The sequence below is a fragment of the Hipposideros armiger genome, unplaced genomic scaffold (genome assembly GCF_001890085.2).
Source record: "Hipposideros armiger isolate ML-2016 unplaced genomic scaffold, ASM189008v1 scaffold_617, whole genome shotgun sequence".
NCBI lineage: Eukaryota > Metazoa > Chordata > Mammalia > Chiroptera > Hipposideridae > Hipposideros > Hipposideros armiger.
In genome coordinates this window covers 1,253,203-1,274,283 of record NW_017731967.1, presented here as the reverse complement: position 1 = coordinate 1,274,283, position 21,081 = coordinate 1,253,203, and positions in this window count along the sequence as shown.

Here is a 21,081-nt window from a genome sequence, read left to right as displayed (position 1 = left end):
GACTCCCAGAAAGTCTGGGGTGTCGGGAGGGGTGGGGTGCAGGGAGTCAACGGGTTTCAGCTGTCAGGCATCACTCAGACTGAGGGGTCCCCTTGCAGCCGGGGTACACGTGAGCAGCTGGCCTGCACCCTTGCCTACACTTTATCTCGGGAGCCAGTGACTCAGGGAAACTGGAGCAGAGTGGTGGTGGCGGCAGTGTGTGTAGCGCGGTGAGGGTGTGCTGGAGCCCAGCTCTGGGAGTGCCCGCTGTAGTCTACTGCTCAGGGCGAGCTCTGGGGCTCCTCCTGTCCTGGGCATTGCTTTGTCGCCCTCAGGACTTCCTGTTGCCTTCCTAGGGATTCTGAAAGGTACCCAGTCTTCTTCAGGCAAATTCTGTTTTCCACGTTGCTCAGCCAGCCTCTATTTTGTCGCTTGCAAAACAAACACCCCAGAATAACACAGGGGCGGAAAAAGGAGTGGGAAGAGGCAGTGGACAGTCTGGGCACAGGGCATCTGGGCCTGAGAATTCACCCCGTTTGGGGCAGAAGGCCGGACAGCCCAGCCAAAATTGAGTGATGGGTTTCTGGCAGGTTGTGGCCGGCAGTGGGCAGTCAGGTATTCAGGTGGTGACCTCTGGTCATCCACTGAAGGCAACCTTGGGGCCTGGAAGTGTAAGAGGGGCCCGAAGAAGTCAAGGACTGGGGCAGGGGAGCTGGATGCTTCTCATGGTTGGTCAGTTTAAAGCAAACGAGAAGGAGCCAAAGTCTTCAACTTCTTGTCTGGCCATGCCCTGAACCGGAAGGACTTCCTCTGACTACAGTAAAACAAAGGGGGTGGCACCACAACCAGAAAGCAGCGAGATTCAAAGTGCCACCCCCCAGAGTGCTGATGACAGTAGCAGGTGTGTTCACAGCCTTCCTGGCTCTTGTGGGACCTCTGGTTGACGAAGGTTGCGATGGACCATGTGGGAGGTCCTGGAAGCTGAGGGTCCCAGGGTCCGTCCCCACCCAGAGCAGGACCAGCCCCTTGCTGAAACACTTCCCCTAGGAGGCCAGTCCCCTCATGCTTATATCCCGTACCTGCTTATCACATCCAGGCTCAAGTCAGACCCCAGCAAGGCAGGGTGGTGTGGCTGCCATTTGTTAGAAAGCCCACAAGGAAAAAGCCTACACAGCAATTGAACTTGGATTTCCTGATGTACAGAGATGCAAATTTGGCTAATGTATGTATTCGTGGAATCTGAGGGTATTGGGCCAAAGAGGGTAGGTGTAATTTTAGTTGACACCAAATTGATCAGTGTGAATACATTTCCTCCAAAAGAGCTTAAACCCCACACTGATCTATAATCCATCGATTCTTTATCTTTTCGTCTCCTTCATCCTCTCATGTCCTCCGTCCTTCCGTACCCAACTTAATTTCTGAGGTCGGCCTCTCTAATCCCTCATTGGTTGCCCCTTCACCTCCCTTGTCCTTCTCTCGCTTTACCATATTCTTCTGGCAAAACCTCAACCGGTGGGTCCAATTCTCTGCTCCCTCCATGTGCATCTGCCCAGCTATGCATGGCTGGTGCAAAACATGGGACCACCAACCGCCAAGTGGCCTGACCAGCCGCGTGCATGGCCGCCTCTTCTTGCCCTCATTCACGTATGTGACTGACCCCAGCACTGCTATGGGATCGAGCAGGGAAGACAACATCCCTGCCCTCATGAGACGTACTGTTCAGGGAGACAGATAATGAACATGACCAGGAAGTGAAATGCACAGTGATAAGTGTTGAGAAGAAATAAAGTCAGGAGAGGGCATGTGAAGAAAGGTCAGTGGAGAGTGGATTGGGGAGGCCTTGCTGATGAGGTCATTTTTCAGTAGAGACCTGAAGAAGTGAGGGAGTGAGCCGGCCAGATATCCGTAGCTCACTGAAAGAGATTAGGTATTTTTCAAACTTGGAGAGACCTATCCTGCATCATCATAAACACTTAAGACCTACACTTCTTTATCCTTTACTTTTATCCTGTTGCTAGAGCAACCCTTTTATTCGTGGTGAAATAAAACCCCTTAAATATTTTCCAGGGCAACGAGGGATATAAATAAATAGTCCGGTACAAAGCAATAAACATCTCCTGGAAACTCACGTTTTTATTTTGAGTTTCGGAATTCACGAGCCATATCTATAAAGTCTAAGCCAGTGTTGCCATGCCACCCTTCTTGGGGACGTGGAAACCCATTCTCTCAGAGACCCCAGTGGGGCCCTCCATTCCCGGGATTTAGGACCATGAGAGGAGGCTTGGAGCCAGCAGGTGGCTGGCTCACGTATTGGAAAGGAGAATGAGAGAGCCCACCCTCTTTTTCTGCCAAGGGGCACCTGCACTAGTGTGGCCTTGGGTTGAACGTGTGAAGTTGCCGTTTTCGTGGACCACCTGTGGTCCGGTATGGGCAGTGGGGGGTTCCTTTGCTATAAGGGAGACATGCCAGACTCTTGGTTTTTACTGGCATATCAGACCGGCTCATTTGAGAAGGGGGGATTCCATAGTGAGGGTGGACAGAGACACCGAATCTCTGCCATCGTCAGTGGCCACATGGGCCTGGCATGCGAGAGGCTCAGTCATGACTGTGATGGGCCTTGCCCCACATTTTTCAGGCTGCACAAACTCCTTGGGATTCTTGTACTCCACAGTGAACTTCAGTTTCTCTGCAGCTGGACAGATGGAGGCTTAGAAGCGTGTCATTTAGAAAAAGCTCAAGAAGCATTTCTTATCCCCAAGCCCAGTCCAGCAGCTGTGTCCTGGGCGCTTCTCTAGTGATTACTTCCGTGTCCCCACCTGCCTACACGTCCATGTGCAGTGCCGAGTGTCTCTTTAAGGTCATGGCATCCGATATAGTTCAAGTGCCTTGTGCTTACTACAACCCAAATGCATAATGTTGATGGTATAAGTAAAACATAGGTTGGTTCAGAATTTTCTGGAGAGTTGAAGTGCGGTGTGTTTTGGGGTTGGCAGTGCACTGAATGCAGTGGAGCCCTCTTTAGACCCACCTGGTGCTTCCTGCCGGGCTGCCTCAGTTTTTGCAACTGTTGAGCGGCGGTAAGGAGCCGATCCTGTGGGAGAGAAAGTCGGAGAGAATTGCCTGAAGTAGTCAGTCTGAGGTACCCAGGGTCTGTCCTCAGTGCGTACTGCGTCCCCTTGCCCTTATGCAGACCAGGGCACCGTGGGAGGGGCTGCCCTCACGGCTGGTAAGGAATGAGTTTCATGCGAATAGTTGAGACTCCTGGCTGTAATCTGCCTTTCTAGGTAATGCCTTTTATTCATTTTCTGCCACTGCAATTGGTATATTGTATAAGTATGTCAACCTGAGAATTGCTTTTAATTCTTGGACTTTTGTAGGTTTTAACATCTAGTAGGGATCAATTCTATGGGCAGTCTTTCCTTTTTTTGTTAAAACAATACAAATCTCGATTTGCTAGTAGATAAAGCAGGTACAGGACGTTTAAAGGATGGAAACTCAGGCTTACGCATTGGTTTCGCTGACTTCATCTGGTCAGCCCACTTGTCGAAGTGAGATTTTAGTTTTCGGTTAGAAGATGATGTTATGTGACACATCAGTGACCAATGGTCAGTTCGCCATTGCAGCTTCTCTCAGAAGTTGCTAGAACAGCCGGTGTTGGAGCCACTCAGAGAAGCGCGTGGGATGCAGCAGCTTTCTGTGTGTCTGCCATAGGAAGGTATGACCATGTTTTCTGCCCACGATTTTGAATTGATGCCTAAATCATCAAGTGAATTTTTTTGTAGGGTATCTCAGCTGTGAATACCACGAGTTAGAAGACACCACTTCCTTTTTGTATGACTAGTTTTGTTCTTGTAAAATATATTTTAAATGTGCTTGAACATTTTAGTAAACACAGATTATTTCTTGAGCTTTTTGTTTACCAGTGGTGTTTCCTGAATAAAACATTTTCTTTGGGTCATAGTGTAGAGAAATAAATTCAAAATTGCTCTCCATACCATAGGATAGACACGAAAAATGCGACATTTCAGACAGCCTGTTTTTTCACTTATTAAATGTATTGGGGGTGACACTGGTTAGTAAAGTTACATAGGTATTAGGTGTACAATTCTGTAATACATCATCTGTATATTGCAGTGTATATTCACCACCCAGAGTCAGTTCTCCTTCCGTCACCGTATATTTGACTCCCTTTTTCCTCTTCTGCCGTCCCCTTTTCCCCCTTACCCTCTGGTCACCACTAAGCTGCTCAGACAGCCCTCAACCCCTCAGCCTTTCCTACCCTCATGTTTGGCTCTCCCCAGGTCAGCCCTGCATTTATTCTTTCAAGTTCCAGACCTCTGAGCCAGGAGTCTGCTTGACCTCCCAGGCTCTCGTCAAGGTGGAAGATGCCTGTTTCTCTACACTGGCCCACTTTCCAAGTATTAAACGCTTCTGCTGTGAAATTCTGAATTACTTTACATTTTCACGGTCAATTTCAGAGTTTGGAATGTCTGTGAGGAGTCCTGGTGACAAGGATAGCAGGCATTTCAAATATGTTCACTGAGTGGATCGTTGGTAGATACAATTGCCTGCTTCCCCCCCCCCAACCTCCCCAGTTCATGGGGGGGTCACGCATAAAGAATTTTCAAAGGCAGGAGTGATAAAGAGCCATTGTAAGTAAGAAGAAAACTTGGAGGAAGGTAAGACTCTCTGACCTGGAGCAGAGAAAGTGTGCAGGAGTGTCCACTTCTCCACGTGTGGCTGGCGACACTGAGAGGAAGAATAAAGGTGTTCAGTTCCCCCTTTTCTTCTCTGGCCTCTCTCTCGTTGACCCCACACCTGTTGGAAGGCCATTTTGCACATGGTTCTGCATTTGAACCCGGAAATGCTGTCAGAGTCCAGGGCAGGGCCCAGAAGGGAGGCTGCAGGAGGCGTCTGGCCAGAGCCCACTCCAGACCTGTGGTCCAGACCCTGTCAGACCCCATAACACTTTGTTCCAACAATATTTTCATTATATCCCCAAATGGAAGTCCTTGAACATCTATACACTGTCATTTATGATTTCAAAAAGCATAATAAAGCCTTAAATGTAGTATAGAAAATAAAGGAAAGGAAAGTAGTTTTCAATAAAATAATACGTATTTTGGTGCCTAGGCATGACTTCCACTAAGACATACAGTGAATGACCAGCAGCCTGCACCTGTCCCTGCCATCAGCACAGATGTGACAGCTGCCACTGTAGCCTGGAAAGTGCTGACTACAGTGGCCTTGCACTTGGTGACATGATTTTCCAAAATGGCGACCAAGTCTTGGTAAAATTTAGACACTAACGTTCACTCAGTTGACCTGGCAGTTCGGTGTGTATTAAACCAGTGGGACAAGACCTTGGGTTTAAGTGTGGGGGAGAATTGTAGGTTGGGCTTATTATATAAACAGGTGTTTCACCCACGTTCACATTTAAAGGTTAACACCTCTTGTACTAAAGGATGGCTGCCATCCCTGGTTGGGTCACCATTCCCCAAGGTCATGAACAGCACAGTTATATAACAACCTAGAGTGCCCACAACCTCCCAGAGACCTACTGCTGTGGGACAAGGCTCAGGGAGCTGCAAGTTTGTTCAGTCCTGTTCCCTGGGGTGAGAAGGCAGCTTAGAATGGAAGTTGAAGCCTTATTAGGGAATAAAAAGATATGATCGGGCAACTCCTCTCACAGAGGTATCTTCAGCATATCTGGGTGTGGGAGGCATGAGCAGGAAAGGTGACCCCAATCAGACCCATAAGACAGCGGGTCTAATACACCCCAGGGCTGCGTACAGAATACAGACCTTTCCAACGGGGACTGCGGAGGCTGTGCGGTAAAGTGCTCGTGGAAAGGGCTGGAAGAGAGGAGGCCTGGCTTACTCTTAGCTCCGCCTTTCTTTAGTCAGGTGACTGGAGGAAAGCTGCTCAACCTATGAGCTTTCGTTTTCCTCACGTGCAGAATGAGCATAAAACTTTGAAAAGAATTTTCTTTTAATTCTCATATTCGTTGCTAGTATACATATAGGTGTCAGAAACAAATGTTTTACTACCGTTTTAATCCATTAATTAAAATGTTTATCAAGGGGAAAATGAGGTCATGTCTATAAATGCTGTGTAAATGCTAAAGTAGAATTATTTAGTTTTCAATTGCAGTTGATGTACTGTATTAGATTAGTTTCAGGTGTATGTAACTTACAAAGTGATCCCCTGGCACCATACATAGTTATTACCATATTATTGACTATATTCCCTATGCTGTACTTTACGTCCCTGTGACTATTAGAATTTTTGTTAGTGCATTTGAACTTAGTCACAGTGAACCTCTCTGGATGTCATTCTCTGTAAGACAGGGTTTTGGTGTGTATTTATCATATCTTTTTATTTTCTGTATGTTCATGCTTTGGCATCTTGGGGCCTTGCTGACTCTGGAGAGACTGCTCCCGCCGCCCGCCCCCCCACCTCAGGGCCCGCCAATTCCCAGAGACAGCAAAGGAGTCTCCTACAAAAGTGACTTTCCCATACAAACCAAGCCACCCAGAGTGTGTATCCCGACCACCGCCCCTGTTGGGCTCTCACACTCTGGGCCACCTGCTTTATCCACTCCAGGACCAGATACCAGATGACTCAGGACAGCCCCTCCACCCCAAACCCTGCCAACCCCAAGCCTCCTCACCCTGCTTTGTCCGTCACTTTCCACAGAAACCACCACAGAGGCTCGTGCCCACATCCCCCCTCCCCTCCCCCCGCCTCCTGACAGGCCTGGTGCTTCCCCGTGTGGCCCTGCATGGCATGGCGTGCCTCCTGTTTCTAGGGAACTGTGAGCAAAAACGTCTTCCTTCGTGAAAGGCATTTTGTGTCTGCATGTGTAACCATAGCTGATCAAAACCAATTCCAAGAACCCTTAAAACACAGTGCTTGTCTGTACCCATCCATGGGTTTTTAGTGAGGATTCGATAGAAGAATGCACTCGGAAGCACTCGGGAGTCTGAATACTGGTCCCAGAATGGTCTCGTGGCCTTTCTCAGATGGGCTGGGGACGGAGCCAGGAGGAAAGGTTGAGAAAGGATCTTGAGTTCAGTTTGGGATCGTTGAAGCCGAGGCATTAGAGACTCCTGAGGGGGACAGGTGGGTCTGTCTGGGTAGGTCGTCTAGACGAACACCTGGGGACCTTGCCTCTGTGGTGGTGACTTAGACTGTGGAAGGAGATGCAGTTAAACAAGACAAGCATGCATGCTGAGACGAGAGCTCCAGAGAGCAGGGTGTTTAAGGAAAACTAGACAAGAAAGTGCAAGCAGGAGATGAGAAGCAGGCCAAGAAGTGGGGAGAGAACTAGAAGAGACAGGGGTCCCGGGAGCCAGGGGCGGGGTGACCAGCAGTGCCCTACGCTGCAGAGAGGCCAGCACATGTAAGGACTGCGATGTGTCCACTTGGTTTGGCAAGGAAAAGGTCAAAGGCAGATTGCCTGGAGAAGTGGGGGCAGAAGCCACGGTGCGAGGGGGTGTTAAGTGGATGGGTTTGGGGAGGTGGGAGACAGGTAGGTGCAAGTGAAGCCCAGCCTGAGGAAGAGGCAGGATGGGGTTTAATGGTGGGATGTGTTTTTGCACAGAGAGTAGAGAGAGGAGGGTAACAAGCAAACCAGAGGAGAACCAGGATCCAGAATGCACATTGAGAGACTTGTCTCCACCAGTAGGGGGCTCTGCTTTATCTCCACCCTGGGACTCTGACATGGGGACTGTTATGGTGGTAGGTAAGTTTATGATGATGGGGGAACCAAATGAAGACCCACCCTGTGACTCTAGGTGACAGGTTGTCGCATGCCTCCCAGCTGCCCATTTTAGGAAATAAAACCCTATCAGTGGGCGTTTTGAGAAATAAATGAGTTAATGTTTTTGGAAGGCATAACGTCTGGCACATAGAAAGGACTTTAAAAAAAAAAAGTAGTTTCCTAAAAGTAAATTATGGTTGAAATAAGCATTTATGGATTTGGCTTGGATCGAACCTCAGCTGTGCATAGCATGGTTTTTTTGGAAAAATATGTTTCTAGTTCCAAATAACTGACTCATAAGTGAAGTTATGGAATGATGCTGGAGTATTGTCAATGATAGACTGTGGTACCTTTCCTTTAATTTGAAACGTATCAAAGAGAAATAAAAATATCATCAGTCATCCCAAAACTTCTTTTGAATTTCACAAAGAAGTAGAATTTCCTCTGCTCTTTGTCTCCTATCTCATTATAAATTGTGTGAGATAGAGCCTTCCTCTGTCTATACTGGGACAGCTATGTATGCATGCGTGTGTGTGTGTGCACGCACGCACACACACACACACATACACACCCTACCTTTATGTGGACTTCCGCCACTTGAAGCTCTTGTGAGCTCATGTGCTCACAGCCCCTTAACTGGACATCCAAGAGGATTTTGTTTTCCAAGTTGGAAAACCCTAGGGGAGATGGTAATAGATTTATTTCATATTAAGAGTCCTAACCCTGGGCCAGTGACAGTGGCCAGGGTGGAGGTAGAAAGAATATCATCATGATTTTCAAGTAGAATCACATAGGATGAAGAAGAATTGATTAAAAGAATGGAGTTTTAGACAGATAAAACAGCATAAGTTACTTGAATAATACAGTTTTACCCAGTTATTTTTAATGGCTGCATATTAGTCTATTTTATGAACGGAAGCTACGTAACCATTCTGCTATGGATGGAGCTTGGACAGTTCCATTTTGTTTGCTCTTTGAAACAGAAAAATATAATTTTCAGCCGTGGTGGTGTGTAATTAAGTGAATTACAAGAGAGCTGTGGCATAGGGGCTTTCTTTGTGGAGGTAACCCTCTTCCTTTCTAGAATCACAGTTCTTTCCTATGAGACCTTTGCACTCAATTTGCCTTCAGAAAATGAGCATGCTGAAAAAGTATCATTTGACTTCTTTTTGGGGCTCTGTTTTGACATCTTTATTTTTGGGTTCCTTTACCGTTTGAAGCTGGCTTGTCATCTTTGAAGTGGGCACAAAGCCATTGTACCAGATGGCTGTGACTCTCACTCGGGTGATAGAGGCTGGATTTCTGCTGGCAGTGGGGAGCCGGGAGGATGGGCGTTGCTTCCTCTGCTTAGAAGGACATGTGGCTGCTCTTCCAACTCATCCTGTTTTTTGTTTTGTTTTGTTTTTGGTTAGCCCTTCACATTGAGACTGTAGCTTTTTATTTCAAAGGCATTAGAGATGCTGTGCAAGTCCTGATGGGCTTTTGATGAAATAGACTCTCAGATGCTGTGAAATAATACCACTGACCAACCCAATATCAAGGATATCCATTCCCTGGGATGCCTGCTGTCCGAGGGCGGGACCATGGAGTCCGTCGTCCACTGGAACAGCTCCTAGAATGTAGGACAAGCTCAGTACTTACTTGTTACATGAATGGGTCCATGGTTTCTGCAGGGCTGATCAGTGGGCTAAGAGGTCTCAGTCACGATGTCACTGGCATTTTCATTGGGCCTAATGCGTCATCTTAGCAGTGAACCTGGGAAGCCTGAGAGAATGGAGTTCTCTGTGAGTCAAGAGAAGCCCCCCAAGAATCCACAGTGCAGGGGGCTTAGTGTGAGTCCATGGGCCAGGAATGAACTTGAGAGGGTGAACTTGTGCCTTGTGTGTGTGTTCATTTTCCTGAGGACAGGATCCCAATGTTCATCAACTTCTCCGTGGCCCATGAAGAGCTGAAGCTGCAAGACTGGTGGGTCTGCAGACCCCCCGTTGCCACTTCTCTGATTCTGAGTCTGGTGAGGAAATGAGGCAGCTTTCCTGAGACTCACCCAGGAGTAAAATAGTGAATTCTGTATTTCCTCTCACATGGGACGGAATTTCAGTAAGGGAGGATGAGAAGGTGGTACAAGTTTTGCTAAATAAGTGGAGTGAAAACGGAAAAGAGCTCTGGTGGGTTGTCTGGTGTCTTTTTCTAAGAATGTTTTAGACACATTTTGTTTTCTGCTCGTGAGTTGAGGAGACGGTCGTGTGAGCAGTGTTTCTCAAGCTTGTTTTCCCACAGAAACCTTCTTTTTCGGGCAACACTTACTCAGACCGCACAGACTGATGAGAAAAGGTCCCGAAACCTAGAGAAGGTTGAGCTGCTGAAACAAAGTGAGCGGTGCATGCAGACGCCGGAGGAGTCGCCAGAGCGCGACCAAGGGGAGAACGCAGAGAAATGGGGGGCTTTGCCTGGATCCCGAGGAATTCTAATATTTCAAAGCCCAGGCGAGCAGGCTGAGCCTGCAGAGGAGACCAACAAAGTGTGGCCAGGTCCGGGAAAAGCGGGAGGGTGTGGTGTTAAGGAGGCTGAGAGCTGAGAATCTGACCGGGAGGGCTGTGGGTTCAGCTGGGTTGATGGCACCTGCGAAGCTGGGCAGAAGAACAGAAATGTATCTTTTGGATTCCACAACATGGAGACGAGGTTTTGTGGGAGATATAGGTGATGCAGCCAGATGGGAGTGATGGGAGAGAGGGTGAGGGTGTGGGAGCAGACATGGTTCTCTGGAGGCATTATGCTGGCAGGGATAGAAAAATGGGGTTGCACTTGGAAGGGTGTGGGGCCAACATGCCTGAATATCCAAGACGGAGGTGCTTGCTAACTGGCTGCGCTGTTTCTGTTCAGGATGCAGCAGCCTGTGGGCGGGGCTTGTCGAAGCTGGGAATTCGTCAGTGGGGGTTGGAGGGAACGTTTGGGAGAGACAGGCTGCCTGAGAGAAACACCATCTTTTAGGAGCTTGAGGGGAGCGCTCGGTTTTTGGAAGAAGGATACTTTCCCTGTAATGGGACAAAGTTGTGACCCTAGTTTTTCTCTTTCATTTTGCTTTTATCAGGTGATTGAAATGTTTGCAAGCATCTCTCCGTTTAATCTACAGGGATGTTTTTCACCCCCAAGTTTAGCATTATATCATATACATGGAATTTTAATTTTACTTTTTGCATCCAAGCTTAAACAATTAATTCTTGTACTTTATTATATAGAATGCACCCTTGCCCTACTGTGGCATATTAAATCTACCCATTAGAAACATATGGATTGAATAAATACAGAATCGATTAGCTCATTTTTGAAATAAGCCTCAAACTTTTTTTTTTGAGTTGCAAACATTTCTTCCAATTAATTACTGAACAAAGTGCATGTTAGGAGAGGAGGGATTTAACTCCTGTTTTTTTACTTTCTGTCTGTGGTTAGGTTTTTGTTTTTGTTTTCTGGGTGTGCAGTTCTCTGAATTTTAACATGTGTGTACGTTCCTATAACCACCTTCAAAATCACATAGACAGGGGTTCCATAGTCACACCCACTCCCTCCTCTCCAAACCCCGCCAACCCCTGATCTCTTCTCCATCACTATGGTTTTGTCTTCTTGAGAATGTCACGTAAATGGAGTTATTCTTTTGCATGCGGATTTCCAGTTTTTCCAGAGCCACTTATTGAGGAGCCTGTCCCTTCCCCAGTGTGTGTTCTTGGGACCCTTATCTAAGATTAGTTGACCATATATGTGTGGGCTTGGTTCTGGGCTCTTTATTTTGTTTCATCGGTCTACTTGTCTGTTTTTATGCCAGTACCATGCCATTTAGATTACTATAGATTTGTAATAGCATTTGAAATCAGGAAGTGTGACACCTCTAATTTTGTTCTTCCTCAGGATCGCTTTGGCTATTCAGGGTCTTTTGTAGTTCCACACAAATTTTAGGATTGTTTTTTCTGTATTTGTGAAAAACGCCATTGGCATTTTGATCGGGTTGCATTGAATTTGTAAATCACTTTGGGTAGTATGGACATTTTAACAATATTAATTCTTCTGATCCATTAACATGGGATATTTTTCCATTTATGTGTGCCTTCCTCAATTTCTTTCACGATGTCTTATAGTTTGCAGTGTGCGGATAATTTACCTCCTTGGTTAAGTTTACCCATAAGTGTTATTTTTTTGGATGCTATCATACATGGAATTGTTTTCTTAATTTCTGACTCAGATAATGTGTTAAATGTATAGAAATGCGACTGATTTTTGTATATTGACTTTGTATCCTGCCACTTTACTAAATTCGCTTATTAGTTCTAACATGTTCTTTTTTTTTGGTGGAGTCTTGATTTTTTTTTTTATGTGCAAGATCATGTCATCTGCAAACACATACAGTTTTACTTCTTCCTTTCCTCACAACTCTGCAAGAAAAATACTGTTATTGCTTCTATCTTACCAAGGAGGGATTGGCTTATTATTGTAATTTATAATTTAAATCACTTAGAGCACATTGATGTTATTTTTCCCTTCCTTGCTGCTTTTTTTTTTTTGGTAGTTAGAGCTTTACGTTTATAGAGCAAGGTTAGTAGCATTTGTATTCTCTGCTTCTCCACTTCCTGCAACATTTCACCTCCGTCCATATTTACTCGTAAGTGCGTTTAACACCAGCAGCCCCAATACTACTACTGCCCCTGTTCTGCCAAAGCTGTTCCTTTGCTAAGGGCCTTCCTAATGTTCTTATTTTGGGTGATGCACGTGTGGCCAGACTTTATCTAGTTGTTTGATTGTTTGTTTATTTACTTATTTTTAAGAAGGTCTCATTGCTTTATTCCTTAAAGTTGTGAAGAGAATTGACTCTCCACTTTAAGGAAAACCTGCCTAGGAATAAGTTTCTTTCCCTCAAGACAATATAGTCTGACCAACCCCCTGAGGGGTACCCACCCTGTGTTACCCACCACGAGATCTGCTCTGTCTCACTCCCCATATGTTGGTCTCTTTTGTTTTGATGACATATTTAACGCATCCAGAAAAGTACAGTAAAAAAAATATATATAATGTACACTTAGGTCCAATTATCCAGATATACAAATGATAGCATTTTGCCATCATTGCTTCAAATCTTTTTTGATGAAATCATTGCTCTATACGATTGACACTCTGTACATGTCCCCCAAGATTCCCACCCCCACCCCATCCTTTTTCCTCCTTTCTCAGCAGGTTGCCCTTATCTTGGGGTGGGTGTTCTTTCTGCCCACACTTTATATTTTCTACTATGTGTGTATGTGTCTATAATCAACACGTAGCATAGTTTGGTACATTTTATAATTTGTATAAATGGTGTTGTATTGTCAGTAGTGTTTCTGCTACTTTCTTGTTCAGTCAACACTATGTTTTCTGCTCTCCCATGTTGATCTATGTAGATCTCCTCATTTACTTTAATAGCCATGTATGTAATATTCCACTGCACGAATGGAAGCCTCCCTTTCTAGTATTACAAGTGGGATTCACATGTTATCTGACTGCGTGTGCTCCCATGTTACCGTTTTTTGGGGAAATGGGTCTCAAACTTGCCTGCACGTTGGAATGCCCTGGAGACTTAAAAATGCTGATGCCTAGGTCCACCCGCAGGTATTCTGATTTAATTGGTCGGAGGTGCAGCCTGGGCATCAGCATTTAAAAAAATCTCTCCAGGAAATTCTAGTTTGCGGCAGTATTTGGGAACCTATGCTTAAGACACCGCTGTCCAATATAGGAGCCCGGATCACCTATCCCTATTCCAATTTATGTTGATTAAGATTAAATATATCAAAAATGCACTTCCTCAGTGTCACTAGCCACCTTTCAAGTGCCTGATAGCCACAAGTGGCTGGTGGCTACCGTATTGAAAAACATAGCTGTGGGACAGTCCCCGTTGTCATTGTGGGAAGTTCTGTTTGACAGCGCTGCTCTGACATGTGGAGCTGGGTGTCACTGGCTGGCCAGGAGATGTGAGCCTCTGAGGCTGTGCTAGCTACAAATGTGCCTCTTTTTAAAGTGGCCATCCTTTTCTACGGCTGCTATGACAAATTGCCACACAGTTAGTGGCTTAGAACAGCACACATGTATGGTCTTACAATGCTGTAGCAGTCCCACCCAGTTCTCACGGGTTACAGTCAAGGTCTTCACAGCCTGCTCCCCTTGCGGGACCCCCATGGGGTGAAACCACTTCTTTGCTTCTTCAGGTTGTGGCAGAATTGGGTTTCTTGTGTTTGTGAGACCCAGATCCTTTGCTCCTCGGTGGTTGTCAGCTGAGGGCCATTCCCAGCCTCTGGAGGCCACCACATTCCTTGGCCAGTGGCCCCCACCTCCGTCCCCAAAAGCCCTTCTCGCATCTCCCCTGCCTCACGTCTCTGAGTACAGCCAGGAGAGGTTCCCTGCTTCTCAGGGTGGGTGCCTGTGAACAGGGGTTTTGTGCTGAAACAAAAAACTGTGAGATTTCACCTGACGAGTCTAATGAGAAACGCATTACGTGGTACGGTATAGTTTTATCAACCAAGAATGAACACATTTCTCTACTTCATCTAGCCACAAAGTCAAACCAGGTATTTGTTGTCCTTTTTCTTCTTTTTTTCTCAGATTTCCAGTACACTAGATATTAGTGGCTTAAATGACAATCACTAAAAATACCAACTCCGAAGTCGAGAGGTTGGTGCCCTGGGACACTTCCCGCCCCTCAGCGCGCTCTCTTCCCTGCCCTGCAAACCTCTGTTCAGCTGCAGGCCACCCTCAGGGTCCCGGCGCCTCACAGGGAGAGGCAGGGGGGAGGCGAGAAGGGGAAGTCAGACTCCCTCTGGTGAATGCTGTCTGTCAGGCAGGTGGCTTTCCGGGTGAACTTTAGTTGAATTAGTCAAATTTATAATATATATAATATATATATATGTATATTATATATATATGCACATTACATACATACATATATACATACATACATACACATGCACACAAAGGGTGCCAAAAAATGTATACACATTTTAAGAAAGGAAAAACCTGTATTAAAATTGTAATACTCAGTATATATCGATAAAAGATGAATACAAGTCACGTTTGACTTCTGCAATTACAAGAGGTGCTCAGAGTGGTTCCCATCAGTGTGATTTTAATACAGATTTTTCCTTTCTTAAAATGTGTATACATTTTTTTGTCACCCTCTGTATACACACACACACACACACACACACACATTTTGAAAAGAGAGCTCTTAGGAAAGAGGCCTTCTGGAATTTGGAATCCTTGACAGTTTTATCATCTCCGTTGTGGCCAGGCCCCCGTGGCCGCCCACAGCTCACTCACTCCCAGTGCGTGTTTCCACGGGCGCCCCCACCAATCCGAGGCGGCCGTGGGACACAAGCTGGGCGTCCACAGCTAACCGGTGGTGGCTTCGTGTCATCATTAGCGTGCAAATCTCCTCTCTGCTCCTTCATACGCTGCCCGAGGAGTTGGCCCAGGCCTCTCTGCTTCCACAACCTTCTTCCTAAAGGATTTTCTAAGTTGTCGGTTGGCAGAGTCGGGTCGGATGTCTCCCTGTGCATTTACACTCATCTGTGCACACCAGTCCTGAGGACGAGTCCCGTGGGACATTGTGGGGTGTCCTTTCTCACCTCTGTGCCCTGAACACACATGTCACATTCCTCTTCTTTATGGGCTGAGTGTCTGTCGCATGGAGTCAGCCATTTTTATGCTGGGTTCTAATTATTCTACTCCATTGCTATTGCCTACTGTGTGTTTCCAGGTTACTGTTCAGTTTAAGCACTCATTGTTACAATTCATTGTAAACGTACCCCAGAGCCAGTCTTATTGTTTGTATATGGGATCCCCTACCTCCAGCCAGGTGTGGTCTGCAGGTCAGGACTCAGGTGTGGCCTATCCTGGCCTCCCTGCACTGTCTGCCACTCTGTCCAAATTTGTTGGGTGACTGAGTAGGTTGCGTCTTATTTATTGAAGACTTCATGGAGTCCTTTCTTAATTGTGAATTCCTAGGATTCCTTAAACAGGTGTCAAATCTTTTCTCCCCTAAATTTTAAACAAAGCCTTAAAGGTGGCTTTCATGCTGACCCTGCAATTCTTTTGAGGGGTCATTCTTTCTTAGGAAATAAGAATAGGGGGGCCCTCGTCGAGGTCATGGGCAACATTGTGCCATCCATCCTGCCTCATAGATGGAAATGATGAGGAACGGAAATTTAAGGGAACGGATAAGTGCCTGCAAAAACGTTGGGCCATCTGCTCGTGTGTGTAATTTATTTTTTCCTTCTCTGTCCCTTGCTTTTTTCATGCGCCCTGGTCCAAACAGCCCTGTGCTTTGAAGAAATTCATCTTTGGAAAATAGATGATTTTTTACTTCACAGAAGCCTGTGGGGGGTTGTTCTGCAAATGCAGCAATGTATTTCATAGCCACTGATAAAAAGAGTGACAGGAAATAGGTTAAAACTGGGAATTTTCACCGACGCAGAAGGTGGGCAGAGAGCCACAGAGGCCGTGCAGAGGAAAGAAAAGGTGTCAATACCTGTGAAGGGCACCTGGGGAGGAGGCAGGAGGGACGGCGGCCTGGGGGTGGGCCTCAGACAGCATCTCAGACTTGGCGCCCCCACCCCACATGCTCTTCCTGAAGGATCCCACCCCAGCTCATGGCGACTCCACTCTTCTCAGCTGTGCACCTGGGCTCACCCTTGGCTGCGTGTTCACGCCCCACGTCAGCCCATTCATGGGACCGTGACATCCATCAGGACGTGATCATGACTGCTTGCTGCTCTCTTCCACTACCACTGCAGGTCCAAGCCAGTCAGCTCCATCCAGTGACTGCAGCATCTCCTCCTGCTCCCCGCTCGGCTCCTCAGTGGAGATCAGCATGTCATTCTCTGCTCAGAACCCTGCAGAGCCCGCCCTGTTTCCTTCTGCATGACCCGCCCTCTCTGACCTCAGGCCTCCTCTTCCGCTGGTGCTCTGGGGCTCGCTCATGACGCCCCCGCCCCAGCCTCTCAGGTCTCCTGGGGGACTTTCCACTGCACCAGGACACCCCCAGCTCCGTGCCCTGGCCCTGGCCTGTCCCACGCCCCCAGCCCTCACATGTCCTTGTGGCTCACTCTCTCCCACCACCTTCATGTCTTTCCCAGATGCCAACTTCTCCATGAGAACCACCTTGACTGCTCTGATTAAAGCTCAGCCTTACCTGAAACAGGATCTCCAAGAGATACCTGCACTCCCAAGTTCATGGGCAAGAGGTGGAAGCAACCCCATGTCCATTGACAGATGAGCGGATAAAGAAAATGTGGCCCATCCACGCGATGGAATGTCACTCAGCCTTACAAAGGAAGGGCACTCTGACACCTGCCACGACACGGAGGAACCTGGGGGACACTATGCTGAGTGAAATAAGCCCGTCCCAAAAGAAAAGGACAGGTGCTGTGTGACTGCACTAATGGGAGGGTCCTAAAGTAGTCAGATTCACAGAGACAGAAAGTAGGATGGTGGTTGCCAGCGGCAGGGGGCAGGGTGAGGGTGCAGGGCAGTTGTTCAGTGAGTACAGTTTCAGTTTTACAAGATGAGAAAGTTGGGGAGATTTGTTGTACCTCAATGCATAGAGTCAGAGCTACTGAACTGTACACTAAAAATGGTTAAGAGGGTTACATCACAACCCCCCCAAGCCTAGGCTTCCCCATCAGCCCCCCATTTGGTGCTTTGTTTCCCCCCCTGAAGCTCTCATCACTCTCTTAGGCACTTACTTACTTACTTAGGAGGTCTTCCCTTGTAAACCCCAGAAGGGCGAGACTGCCATTTGTTTTGTCCAACGACTGTCTAGCACAGCACCAGGCACCGATTAGCACTTGATAAGTTTGTTGATTACATGTCTGTACCCCAAACTGCGGTGCAGCCAGACCTCAGAGGCAAGGACATGGACTGGGAGGTGCCAGGCGTGTGTCCATCAGGTTGTGGTTCGTGTTTGGGGAGGAATGCTGCTTGTGGAATAGGGACAGACAGGCGGGGTCTACAGAGTATGCTGTTTCTTTTTAACCATTTCTGAACGAATATGGCCAGAGTCTCATTACAATGAGAATTGCCTGTTCACCTGACATCCTCAAGCTGTGTCACGCAGTTTCCCTAGAGCAGCGGTTCTCAACCTGTGGGTCGCGACCCCTTTGGGGGTCAAATGACCCTTTCACAGGGGTCGCCTAAGACCATCAGAAAACAAAAAGATATTTACATTACGATTCATAACAGTAGCAAAATGACAGTTATAGAGTAGCAACGAAAATAACTTTATGGTTGGGGGTCACCACAACATGAGGAACTGTATTAAGCGGCTGCATTATTAGGAAGGTTGAGAACTGCTGCCCTATAGTGTCACAGGTATGCATGCCATGCTGGGTGTGTGTTCCTCTCCTCCGTGAACAAGGTGGAGGAGGCCTGGCATTTGCAGAGGGAAAATCCCCGCATCCTGGTTGCCTCTTGCTTGATAATAATGCAGATCAATGATTTTCAAACAAAGTTCTGTGGAACCTTAGGCTTTCCATCGCTTTTCACACAGCTACTGTAATGTTAATCGCTTTACATTTTGATGTCCAACCTAAGGGTTCATTCGGCAGATAGTTCTGTCTCATGTGGTTTTAGGGTCCTTGGGACCTGCTATTCTAACCAGGTTTGTCAGTTGGCCCCTTTACTGCTGGGTAGTTCAAAGCAGGTGGCCCCGAGATTTTTTTTTTTTTTGCGCCATTTTCAAAGGTCAGGGAGAGCAGATCGAAAACAAGGCAGTCAATGGAGAATGGCTTTTCTTTAAGGTTCTGTACTTAAAGCTAAGACACCACACAAAAGGAAATGTTTAAAGAGGGATTTTAAAAGAAAATCTCACCGCAGATGAAAAGAGGCTGACTTTTTAAAGAAACTGACTTCAGATTCCAGAAGACAGAAAATCCTTTGGGTGAATATTCCCGGTAGTGTTTGTAAAAACACTGGGGCTCACTGCGTATGAAATTTCAGCAGTCTGGAGATCAGCAGTGGCTTAAATAGATGACGTTCCCCTGTGGATGGTTGCCTGCCGAGGTGCACTCATTAGAGAGGGAGGGCAGGTGTAACTGTCAGCTCGGGCAGCCATACAAAATACTACAGACTGGTGGGCATTAAATAACGATCTCTCACACAGATCCGGAGGTGGGAAGTCCAAGATCAGGATGCCTGCGGTCAGCTCCTGATGAGGGCTCCCTTCCTGGCTTGCAGATGGCCACCTTCTTGCTTTGGGCCCACATGGCAGAGAGGGAGAGCTCTGGCCCCTTCCTCGTCTTATAAGGGCACTAATCCCATCATGGGCCTCACCCTCATGACCTCATGTAACCCTAATCACCTGTCAAAGGCCCCACCTCCTAATGGCGTCAATGCGGGCTTCAACATAGGAATTTTGTGTGTGTGGGGTGACACACTTCAGTCTGCAGCAGCAGGGGTGATAATCATGAGAGGGAGAGGGAGAATATTGGTTTTATTGCCTGGGTGTGAGTACCTAGGCTTGCTTTTGTTTTCACTTAAGTTGAAAATGTTTCCACGTCTCTCTTTTTTATTTATTTATTTATTTATTTATTTATTTATTTATTTATTTATTTATTTTAGCTGAGCCATCCTGCTACCTGTTGGCAGCGGCTGCTCAGCTCGGGCTGGACTTGAACCGCTGTTGCTCAGAGCTCAAACTCTTGAGCGAGCTCTTAACCAACTGAGCCACTCGGCCGGCCCCCACGTCTCTCTTTTTTAAAGCAGTAAGCACAGCTTTGTTAGACACTCCATTATTTGTTGGTTCCAAGACAGAGCATCGTTGGATGGGGCCTGAAGCGTGTGCAATTTGGGGACTCTTTATCACAAATAATACAAAACTACAAAGACAAACAAGCTATGGCCTTTCCCACGAGACTTGATGGAGCCCGGGTGTGTCGCAGGCCCTGAAGCTTAAGCTTCATTACTTTCTTGGTAAATCCAGTTGTCTCATTTATTATCTTTTTTTTAAAAATAATGTTTATTTGTCAGTTTTTCTAATTTAAGCAGTAATACAGCTCACTGTAGAACATTTAGAAAATACAGATGGGCCAAGAAACCTGCCTTAATTTCATAACTCTCAAATAATCACTATTTAAAATTTATTTTTCAGTGACAATCGACATATAATATTACATTATTTTCAGGTGTACAACATATCAAATAATCACTGTTAATACGTTAGTATGCATAAGGTATTTTGATTCCAGGATGTGCATGTTTTCACATTTCAGTACTTTCAAAGCCTGGATAGGTCTTCATAATAAATGGTGTGTCAACGTCTGTTGGCAGCATGCCTCTTCTCTGTGGCATGTCCTGCAGTTGTTGGCATCTTAGAGATGCTGGAAATAGGGGTTTGTCGTCACATGCAGAGTGAGTGCCCCTCGAGGTTGGAGGTGATGGAGGACAGATCAGCAGCCCAGGGATAACAGAGTGGGAACCGTGCCCCGCTGCTTACTGTTGTGGCCTATGGACAATGCCCTCTATTCTCCCCCTTCCCATGCCATGGAGATCAAAGCCTTATACCTCACGGGGTGACCACGGGGTTGAATGGGACTCTCTCGGGCACTGGCCACATGCTTGTGCTTGGTGATTTACTCACTGGCGTCAATTCTGATGCCCATTCAGAAGAGGCTTGTGAGGTTCAAGGCCATGGTTGTGGCCAGGATATTGGGGAGAAGTTTGAAAAATCTCTGACATTCTGGATATAAGGAGGCCATGTTAAGAACATTTACCAGAGTGGAAGGAAGACTTGAACCTCAGTAAACACAGTTCTGCTGCTTTGGGTCCCCACGTCCTGCCTCATCTGCCCACCTCTGCAGGAAACCCACCTGATACCCCGAAAGTATTTTCTAAGTACTTAAAGGTTCATCTCCAGGCCATTTTCAGTGTCTTCATTTACATCCACTGTACACGTATGTTCATGGTTTACATAGCAAATTCCAACTTACCCAACAGTTGCTGAGCATTTTGGTTGTTTCCTTGCTCCCTCTTTTTGTCTACAAGGCGACATGGCCCTTGGATCCAAATCATTGCACAACTTCAAGAGACTCTCATTAGGATAAATTGCCAGATTAGAACTGCTGTAACCATGAGAGATATAATGTCTTCAAGGCTTCCTCACAGCATAATGTGACAGCGCTGTCGTCCCTGAATCTTTGCCAGCCTAGGTACCACCATGGGGGTGGGGAGAGGTGCCACAACTTCCAGTTCAATAATGAATGCTGTTAACACGTTATTATTTTACTTAGCATTTCCTCAATTGCCCATGACTAACTTTCCTTGCTTTTTTT